Below are 11,592 nucleotides of genomic sequence, written 5' to 3'. Positions count from 1 at the left end.
GTGGGTGAAGTGATGGACAGACGGATAGAGAGATGGACAGATGGATGGATGGGTGGGTGGGTGGACAGATGGGCAGATTGATACATGGATACACAGATTGGTGGATGGATGGATGGATAGATGGACAGATGGACAGATGCACATGGACAGATGGATGAACAGACAGATGGATGCATGGATAGATTGGTGGGTGGATGGATGGATGGATGGATGGACAGACAGATGGACGGATAGAAGGATGAATCGACAGACAGACGGATGGATGGATGGATGGATGGATGGATGGACAGATGGATGGATGGAGGGATGGATTGCCATGGGTGCATGGGTGAATGACAGGTGGGCAGGCCGGTGGAAGGCTGGATGGCTGAGTGGGTGGTGATGGGTGAGGAGGTGCATGTGTGCTGGTGGATGTGTGCATGAGTGGGTGGGTGAGTGAGTGGGTGGATAGACCAGCAGATGGGCTGCCCTTCGTCCAGTTATTTGCACAGATGGCAGCTTCTCCATGAATTCTTCCTCGACCAGCCCATTTAAAAATAAAATCTCGCAGCCGCTGGGCCTCCCCTGCTTTATTTTTCTCCATAGCCGTTTTAATCATTGATTGATTTTCCTTCTTTCTCACTTATCCCCTTGTTTGTTGTCTGTGTCTCCCCCTGACACAGTGCCTGGCACATAGAAGTTGCTCGATAAATCTCTCCCCAGGCTGGCTGTGGTGGTTCATGCCTGTAATCCAGTGCTTTGGGAGGCCGAGCTGGGAGGATTGCTCAAGTCCAAGTGTTTGAGACCAGTCTGGGCAGCATAGTGAGACCCCATCTCTACAAAAACAAGTAGATAAATGAATAGCAAAAATCTGTATCCAATGACTGCATGAACTGATGGGTGATCAGATGGTTGAGTTCATGGATGAGTGGCTGTGTGGTCCTTACCGATGGCTGTCATTTCCAGAACCTCAGAAATGACTTCTCTCCCCTGGATCAGCCAGGCTGTGGTCCTCCTGGCCCAATGCTCACACTTTGAAGCTCCAGCTGCACCTGCAGAGCCTGCCTCCCAGCACCTGCACACCACAGACACACACACACACAGTGTCCACACAGACACACACACGGTGCAGCTACACACACATGCACTCAAACAGTGTCCACACAGACACACACAACCACACACACGGTGCAGCTACACACACATGCACTCACACAGTTTCCACACGGACACACATGCAGTGTCCACACACACAGTGCACCTACACACACACACATACACTTTCACACACAGCATCCACACAGACACAGCGTACCTGCACATACACTCACACACACTCATACACAGCATTCTCAGACACAGCATCCACACACAGACACAGTGCAGCTATACACACATGCACTCACACAGTGTCCACACAGACACACACAGCCAGACACACACACAGTGTCCGCACACAGTGCACCTACACACACACACATACATTCTCACACACAGCATCCACACAAACACACACGGTGTACCTACACACATTCACACACACAGCATTTGCACAGACACAGTGTCCACACACACAGTGCAGCCACACACATGCAGTCATACAGTGTCCACACAGACGCACACACAGCCAAACACACAGTGTCCACACACACACATGCACTCACAGCGTCCACACAGACACACATGGTGCACCTACACACACACACACCGTCCACACAGACACATGGTACACCTACACAGCCTCCACACACACAGCCACACACAGTGTCTACAGACACTCACACACAGCATCCACACAGACACACACACTGCACCTACACAAACATGCACGCACACACTGCGTCCACACACACAGCCACACACAGTGTCTACATACACTCACACACAGCATCCACACAGATCCACATGGACACACACATTGCACCTACACACACATATACACTCACACACTGCGTCCACACACAGCCACACACAGTGTCTACATACACTCACACACAGCATCCACACAGATCCACATGGACACACACATTGCACCTACACACACATATACACTCACACACTGCGTCCACACAGAGCCACACACAGTGTCTACATACACTCATATACAGTGTCACACAGACACACGCACAGGCAAACAGTGTCCACACATGCAGTGCAACTACACACACACACACACACGTCCACACAGAAATGCCCACGGTGTCCACACTTAGGCGCACACACACACACACACCATGTGCCCACAGTGACGCACACAGGCACACACTGGTCCTTGCTTCTCGCACTTACCCAGGCCCTGTCCAGGCCCCGGCCCCACTGGTCCTCAGGACGTTCCAGGCACACTGGCTCAGGCCTCACGCACCGTTCAGTGGAGAGAATTCTCATGATCCCCATTTCCAGGCAGGATCTGGAATCACTGAAAGTCCGACTGCAGGCTTGACCACTGGCCCAGTGCCTGCTCCACACACAGCACACTCACACAGGTGCACATGCCAGATGGACATGCCCTCATGGACAGTGCATGGAGCCCCCTACCCCAGCCACTGGGCCCGGGCAGCGCTCGGCCTCTCCACAGCTGGCGTCTGCTCTCGATGGTGGAGTTGGCCGGGCAGCCCTTGCGCACACTGAGAAGGGTACACCTTCCTTTGCAGATCTGCCATCTGACTGCCAAGCACCCTCTGCGGGGAGCGGGGTAGAGGGACATCTTCCTGCAGCTGTGGAAGCTCCAGGACAGGACAGCAGGGGAGAGGGCGTGGGCCTTGCCTCACGGCAGCGTTGCTATGGGCAGGTCATTTGGCCTCGCTGGCCCCTACGGCCTCTACCTCTGTTCACATCTTGTGATGGGGTCAAGGTTGCCCTCCCAGAGTAGAAGGACAGGCAAAAGGTGATGCTGCAAGGATGCTGCCAAGACAGCGGTGGCAAGCTGCAGGTGCTGCCCGGGCCAGGGAACTTAATGGAGTGGGGACGGACGTGCATCTCCACTGGTCCCCGGACTCCCGGTCTCCACTGCTGGGCACTCAGGATCTACCCAGAGGCCTTGGACACAGGCACCACTGGCAGAGCTTGCCATGGCCCTGCTGCCCCACGGCATGGCTTTGGGCCGCCCCCGAGGAGTCAGACCTGATGCCCCCACCATCAGCTTTCCTGTCTGAGGGGCTCCGGGCTGCTTCCCTCCCACCTGGGGCTAGACTGTGTGTGGTTCAGAGGGAGACGCTGGGTTGGGGGGGCCCACCACACTGGCATGGGGACCCTGGGCCAGCAGGCCCTACTCTGGGTGGTGGTTTCTCTCCTCTAAGACAAAGAAGAAGTGGGTTGCAAATCTTTCTGTAAATAAAATGCCACATGGTACCCAAGGATGTGCCCGGGGTGGAGGCTGCCTGTGGTGCAGGTGGGGAGCCAGCCTGCAGCTCCTCCTCTCAGCGGAGGCCCGAGGACCCCGGTTAGGGACGGCTCACGCTCTCCTGGATGCTGGGGTCAGCTTCTGAGCCCGCGGGCCCAGCCTCACATGGCAGGGCTTGGCAGGAGAGAGCTGAGCCTCTGCAGTCAGCCAGGCGGGTTGCTGGGGATCCAAAGGGGATCTGCCGTCCCAGGGATAGAGGCCCCATGTGGGCAGGGGCTGGGCCCTGTTGGAGTCCTGCTCCAGAGCGTGACCTCTCCTCCAAAGGAAGTTCCAACGTAAAGCCTGCCTGGGGCCAACTGTAGCAAAGGAGACAGAGGCCACTGAAGGAAAGCCTCTGTAGAGGGCAGGCAGAGGCTGCTCTGTCGGCAGCTGGGATGTCCCTCATGACAGCAGGCACGGACGCAGGTGAGCGCCTGGGCACCTCCTCCCCTGGCAGCAGTGCCCGTGGCTAGAGTGGGCAGACAGTGGAGCCCCGGCCTAGTGTCTGCCCTTCCACCCAGGGCATGAGTGTGGGCCAGGAAGTTGCTCCTTGCAAAAATGCAGCCTCCCCTAGACACCTCCGTCTCTGCCTTGATGGCAGTGCTCACACAGACACGCCTGGACACTCACTCATAGATTCACTCATTCATTCATTGACTTCAGAACATGTGGTCTGTACCTGTGTGTTCTGGGCCCCAGGGAGGTGGCAGAGAATGCCCAGGCCATAGTCTCATGCAGGGGACACAGACAAGCAAAAAAGTAAATGAAAGACCTTTCAGAGGGTGAGGCATACTGAAAACTAACACCAGATCCCAGGGGAAGAGACCGAGGGAGGTACCCTGCGCTGATGTGGCCTAGGATGAGGGGGTCTCTGAGGAAGGACTTGAGAGCTGAGATCTGAGTGGGAAGAGGGAGCCAGCAGAAGTTCCAAGGAAGAGTGCTCCTAGCAGAGCACCAGAAGCCAAGGCTCCAAGGCTTCTTTGGGTTTTATTGTCAGGGTAATAGGGAGCCATGGAAGGTTGTAGGCAGGGAGGAACATGACCTGGTACTGAACCAGGGATGGCTGGGGAAGAACTTCTGCAGTCTTTTGGGTGTCCAGGAGATGGAGGTGGAGGGCAGGACCAGGATAGAGGAAGGACTGTGCCCCCCAACACCATAGACTTAGAGGCACCTTCTTCACAGGGCAGCAGGATGGAGTGAGGGGAAATGCCAGATGCTTATAAAACCATCAGATCTCATGAGAACTCACTCACTATCATGAGAACAGCATGGAGGAAACCACCCCCATGATCCGATTACCTCCACCTGGTCCTGCCTTCGACACATGGGGATTATGGTGATTACAATTTGAGGTGAGATTTGGATGGGGACACAGAGCCAAACCATATCAAGCACCCATGCCATCATCATCATCACCATCATCCTAACTATCACTGCCACCACCACCACCATCACCAACATCTTAACCATCCCCACCACTACATCACCCACACTGATATCACCATCACCATGACCACCGTTATCACCACCACAGTCACCACCACCATCTCCAACATTATCACATGATCAAAAACACCACCATCACCACCACCAGGATCATTATCACCCCCACCACCATCATGACCATCAGCACCACCATCGTACCACACCATCACCAACACCACCAGCACAATCATCACCATCATCATCTCCATCACCACCATCACCAGCATCAACGCCATCACCAACATCACCAACAACATCATCACCACCACCACAATCGTTAACACTATCATCATCACCACCACAATAAACACCACCATCAACACACCACAACCACGATCATCACCACCACCATCGTCATACTCATTGTCATCATCACCCTCGTCATCACCACCACCATCACCACTGCCAAAATGTCCACCACCATCCTCACCACCACCTTCGTCAGCCACCAACATCATCATCACCACCACCTTTATCAGCACTAATACCACCAACAACACCAAGTCACTACCACCATCACCGTCACTATCATCGCCACCCTCATCAACAGTAATGCCATCACCACCCCCACTACCCGCATGCCCACCACCACCATCACCAGCACACTCTTCAGTAACACCACCACCACCATCACCACCACCACCATCACCACCACACTCATCAGTAACACCACCACCACCATCACCACCACCACCATCACCACCACCACCATCACCACCACCACCACCATCACCACCACCACCACCATCACCAGCACACTCATCAGTAACACCACCACCACCACCACCACCATCACCACCACACTCATCAGTAACACCACCACCACCATCACCACCACCACCATCACCACCACACTCATCAGTAACACCACCACCACCATCACCACCACCACCATCACCACCACACTCATCAGTAACACCACCATCACCACCACCACCATCACCACCACCACCATCACCAGCACACTCATCAGTAACACCACCACCATCACCACCACCACCACCACCATCACCACCACCACCATCACCACCACACTCATCAGTAACACCACCACCATCACCACCACCACCATCACCACCACACTCATCAGTAACACCACCACCATCACCACCACCATCACCACCACACTCATCAGTAACACCACCATCACCACCACCACCACCACCACCACCATCACCACCACACTCATCAGTAACACCACCATCACCATCACCACCACCACCATCACCACCACACTCATCAGTAACACCACCACCATCACCACCACCACCATCACCACCACACTCATCAGTAACACCACCACCATCACCACCACCATCACCACCACACTCATCAGTAACACCACCATCACCACCACCATCACCATCACCACCACCACCATCACCACCACCACCATCACCACCACACTCATCAGTAACACCACCACCACCACCACCACCATCACCACCACACTCATCAGTAACACCACCATCACCATCACCACCACCACCATCACCACCACCACCATCACCACCACACTCATCAGTAACACCACCACCACCACCACCACCACCATCACCACCACACTCATCAGTAACACCACCATCACCATCACCACCACCACCATCACCACCACCACCATCACCACCACACTCATCAGTAACACCACCACCACCACCACCACCACCATCACCACCACACTCATCAGTAACACCACCATCACCATCACCACCACCACCATCACCACCACACTCATCAGTAACACCACCACCACCACCACCACCACCATCACCACCACACTCATCAGTAACACCACCATCACCATCACCACCACCATCACAATCACCACCACCATCACCACCACCACCATCACAATCACCACCACCATCACCACCACCACCACCACCATCACCACCACCACCATCACCACCACACTCATCAGTAACACCACCACCATCACCACCACCACCATCACCACCACACTCATCAGTAACACCACCATCACCATCACCACCACCATCACCATCACCACCACCATCACCACCACCACCATCACAATCACCACCACCATCACCACCACCACCATCACCATCACCATCACCACCACCATCACCAGCACACTCTTCAGTAACACCACCATCACCATCACCACCACCACCATCACCAGCACACTCATCAGTAACACCACCATCACCACAACCACAATCACCACCACCATCACCACCACCACCATCACCACCACACTCATCAGTAACACCACCATCACCATCACCACCACCATCACAATCACCACCACCATCACCACCACCACCATCACCATCACCATCACCACCACCATCACCAGCACACTCTTCAGTAACACCACCATCACCACAACCACAATCACCACCACCATCACCACCACCATCACAATCACCGCCACCATCATCACAAACACCCCCATCAGCACTGTCCCCACGATCATTGTCACCACCACCATCATCACCACCACCACCATCACCTTCACCCGTTGCCACCACTGCCTCAGACTCTGCCCGTGGTCCTTTAGCGCCCTCTGGTGGCTGACAGGACAGACTAGAGAGGCCACTAGGGTCCCAGAGAGCAAGTCCCAGATACTGTCCCCCGCCATTCCTGGAGTTTATGGTTTGAGGGGCCCCGAACAGAGGGTCCTTGGAGTCTCTTTTGGGAAGGGGCACACAGAGGTATCCCCCAGGCTCTGTTCTCCTCATGTGTTACCTGCAACCTCCCAGAAGCCAGGCTATTAGAGTCCCTGTTTGACACTCCAAGGTACTGAGGCTCAGAGTGGCTAAGTAGCTCAACAGCTATGCAGGATCCAATCCCAGGACTGCAGGACTCCAGAGGCACACTCTGTCCCACTGGCACCCTGTCCTGACTCCGGATGCAGGGACAGTCCTCACAGAGCATCCCCGGTGCTGACCGGTGAATGGACGTCACTCACAGCTGGCCCACAGCTGTGCAGCCTTTCCAGCACAGATGAGACACCACGGGGGCCGATGCCCCATGGCCTTGCAGGGCCTCAGCAGGGAGGGGACAGTCCCTCTGGCTCCCTGTCCTCCACGGGACAGCTGGGCCCAGCACCCCGGCATGAGACATGTGCTCTTGAGGCAGCTCCTGTTCCTACTTACTGTGGAAACTGAGGTGAAAAGCCCTGTCCCATCACATTTCAGGGTGGATTTCAGCTGCATTCGGTCCCGGGCCACCCCGCCAGACGGTGCCAAAGGAGGCAATGACAGCAATGTAAGTGGCCCAGAAGCCACGTCCACACAGGGTCTCCTCTCCCAGTCAAATCGGACATGGCCCCAGGGCCTTGGTGCCAATCACACCTGAGGAAGGCCAGCCCTTGGTGTCTGGGTGGCTTTGGTGACAGCAGGCCTGTGGGCTCAGCCGTGCAGAGCAGGTGAGGTGGTGCCCTGTGTTGGTTCACGGCCAGCTCCCTGGGGCCGGCATTGGCTGCCCAGGTGCCAGGAGTTGTGGGCGGGGAAGAGGAGGAGGAGAGGCTTGAGAGCTTGGCCCACAGGCACACCCTGCAAGGTAGGCAGACGGCTCCACCCGCGCCTTGGCCAGCAGCTGCGTGTCAGGGTGCTGGGGAGAAGGCAGGCAGGTAGGGACCCTCACACTGCTGCCAGCCCAGGTGGGGAGAAGGGGCAGGATTGTACCCCCTCCTCCCAAGCGGGAAGGGCAGGTGGGCACGAGAGGAGTGGGGACCAGGACAGTGCGGCTTTGGCCACACCCCTGCCTCTTGCCTCAGTTTCCTTATCTTTAACAGGGAGGATCCCCGCTTCCCTGGGCTGTGGAGGGCCGGCCCCACTGGGGTGAGGTGGGGCATTCTGGAAGGGGCTGCCCAGTGCTGGAAGAGGGTCTGGGCAGGAGGGTCAGCCCCACAGGCTCTGGATCTGAGACTTCAGGGACAGTGTCTGGCCAGCAGCCTGCAAAGGCACGTGTGGCTCAGAAGCCGAGGGCGAAGGGAGTGGGGCAGTGGGAGGGGTCTGGGGTCACCAGGTCACTACTGTGTCCTCTCGCCACCGCTTCCCTGAGCCATGTCCTCCACTGAAGCCCAGGGAGATGGGGCATCCTCATAGGGAGGACACAGGGACACACAGCTGACTTCACGCCTGCTGCACGCAGGGACCTTTCTGGCACCCTCCCCTTGTGACCAGCCGTTCCCCCAAATCTCACAAATGAGGCAGGCCCAGGGAGGCTGAGGGACCTGCCCAAAGTCACAAGGCCTGGTGGGGATGAGTGGGGCTGGGACCCCAGGGCCTGGCCATCCAGCTCTGCCCTGAGCTGGTCCTGGGGAGCCAGGGAAGCCACGTTTGGCTCTGGCTGTCTCTGGGATGGCTGTGGCCACGGGTGCCCTGCTACCCTGAGAGCCCCAGCGCCTTCACTGCCCGGGGGGCTGCCTCAGTTTTGCCTCTTGGGAGTTCTGGGGTGGGCTTCTGGCCAGGGGTCACGAAGGCCCCTGGCTGTCCCTGGCTCCCTGCCCCACCCTGGCACGCACAGGGAAGAGTGCAGAAGACCCGGGCACCTGCTCATGCAAATCCCAGCTGTTTGCATCGCCTCCCTCTGGGCCCATTTGCCTGGTGCCCAGCACCTGCCCAAATGCCTCCTCAGTCCCTGGGCTGGCCAGCGGGGGCGGGGTGCACGGAGCCTGGGCGTGGGGCAAGGGGTGGTTGCGGCCACCGGGAAGGTGAGGCTGCCCCACGCTGCTGCTCGGCTTCCCTGACCTCAGCTGCTGGGTGCCCAGCTCTGCCCCATCCTCGGGAAGAAGGAGGTGCTGCGAGCCCTGGGAAGGGCCAGAGCTTTGGTTGTGGCTGCTTCCACCTCTGATGGCTGCTGGTCCTCCCGGGGGGCTTGCATAGAGTAGGGGAGGCACTGCTGAGCTCCAGGCTGAAGGGTGCTCCTGGGTGTCCTATCCCAGAACTTCCAAGAGGCAAAGCTGAGGCTCACTGGAAAGGAATTCAACGGCCAGGGAGCCCTGTAGGACCCCTCCCAAGGCTCAGGCCCCCCATTAGCTTCCCCACCAGGGACGAAGGGAAGAGAAGAAGGAGTCCCCCATCCATGGCCTAAGAGTCATGGGGAAGGTGAGGATAACAGTGTTGTCCAGCCCAGTCCTGTCCCCCAGGCTGAGGGTCATGGCCAAACCCCAACCCCCCTACACCCTGTGCTGGGGACACGCCTGGCCATGCATCCCCAGCTGCAGGGCACATGTCCACATGTAGCCAGGATCGACCCCAGCAGGTGGCCAGGTGTGGCAGGGCCTGGTGGGAGTGAAGAGCCAGCCTGAGGACCCCCGCCCAGAGTGAGGACCCCCGCCCAGGGTGAGGACCCCTTCCCAGGGTGAGGACTCCTGCCCAGGGCTGCAAGCACGCATCCCACCTCACTGCCTGTTCTGCGTTAAGTGGTATCCTCCCAGATGGGGTGACCCTAATGGTTGGATACTGTCCACTGGGAACCTTAGAATGTGACCTCGTTTGGAAGTGGGGTCCTTGCAGATGGCACACCATGAAGATGAAGCCACACTGGGGTAGGACGGGCCTGGGCAATCAATGATCGCAGAGGAGACAGACAGGCGAGGCAGACCATGCGCCAACCAAGGCGGAGGCTGGAGACACGCGGCCACAGCCAGGAACACCTGGCGCCTCGGGAACCTGGAAGGGGTGGGAAGGACCTGTCCCAAGAGCTTCCAGAGGGAGCACAGCCCTGCCGATGCCTGGATTTGGGAAGTCTGGCCTCTAGAACTATGAGATCATCCATTTGTTGTTTTGAGCCCTGGAGAGTGTGGCCCTTTGTTTCGGCAGCCCTGGGACACAACAGCAATGCCAAGCCTTGTCCCAGCCTCCAGCCCCCACCTGGGGCCTAGCCACAGACACCAGCTCCCAACACAGAAAACCGCCAAGCGTCTCCACCAGCGCAGGAGGCCGTATTCAAATCCTGCCTCTCTGCGGTCCGCGGGCTGGTTCCTGCTCTGGAGGCAGAAGTGCGGGAGGATTTGCATCACCCCACAGGGATGGCTGAGGCCCACGTGGTGCTGAGGGCATCAGGGCGCCTCCACAGGCCTGGCAGGAGGAGGGGGCTGAGGCCTAAGGGTGGGTCCTGCCTGGGGCTGGCAGTCACCAGAAGTCGTGCCGGGGTTGACTTGGGCCTCGCAGGGGGGCCCTGGGCAGCCATGACAACCAGCCTGAGCTGGGCATCTTCAAACAATGGCAACTGATTCTGTCATGGTTCTGGAGGCCACCAGTGCTGAGTCCTAAGTCAAAGCGTTGGCAAGGCCAAGCCCTCGAGGGGGATTCTTCCTGCCTCTTCCAGCTTCGGGGCTCCAGGTGTCCCTTGGCTTGTGGCCACATCACCCAACCACTGCCTTCACCTCTCCCCTGTGTCTTAAAGGGTGTTTTTCCCTGCACGTCTGTCTCTACGTCCAAATGTCCCCTTTCTCTATCAGAACCTGGGAATCAGGGTTCCCCCTGCTCCAGCATGGCCTCATCTTTACTTACATCTTAATACATCTGCAAAGGGCCTGTTTCCAAAGGTCACATTCCCAGGTCCTGGGGTTTGGGACTTGGACATACCTGTTTGGGGATGCAGTAACTGTGCTGACTCCAGAGGCCTAATGGGGAGGGCCTTGGCTTTAGCCTCTGCCCCAAAGCCAGCCCCAGGGGTCCCGGGACACACTACCTCTCATCTCTGAAGGTCCCCCCAACTCCTGTATCCCCTCCTGGGGTCACAGGTGGGCCCCTCTCTAGGAAATGGAG

The 11,592-nt window shown here is 57.5% G+C and overlaps 1 long non-coding RNA gene across 1 annotated transcript; it reads right to left on the bottom strand.

Annotated features, from left to right (window-relative positions):
• Positions 1-555: 555 nt before the first annotated feature.
• On the bottom strand, positions 556-11,569 carry LOC129008837 (uncharacterized). Its single transcript, XR_008492590.1, has 4 exons — positions 11,410-11,569; positions 2,269-2,395; positions 927-1,054; positions 556-815 (listed from the first exon to the last, which is right to left on the bottom strand). It is a non-coding gene; the product is annotated as an uncharacterized LOC129008837 (long non-coding RNA).
• Between the last annotated feature and the right edge of the window lie 23 nt (positions 11,570-11,592).

The sequence above is a fragment of the Pongo pygmaeus genome, chromosome 9 (genome assembly GCF_028885625.2).
Source record: "Pongo pygmaeus isolate AG05252 chromosome 9, NHGRI_mPonPyg2-v2.0_pri, whole genome shotgun sequence".
In the NCBI taxonomy this organism is placed as follows: domain Eukaryota; kingdom Metazoa; phylum Chordata; class Mammalia; order Primates; family Hominidae; genus Pongo; species Pongo pygmaeus.
Note: the sequence above shows the minus strand (reverse complement) of the source record. Positions and strands in the feature narration are given on the sequence as shown.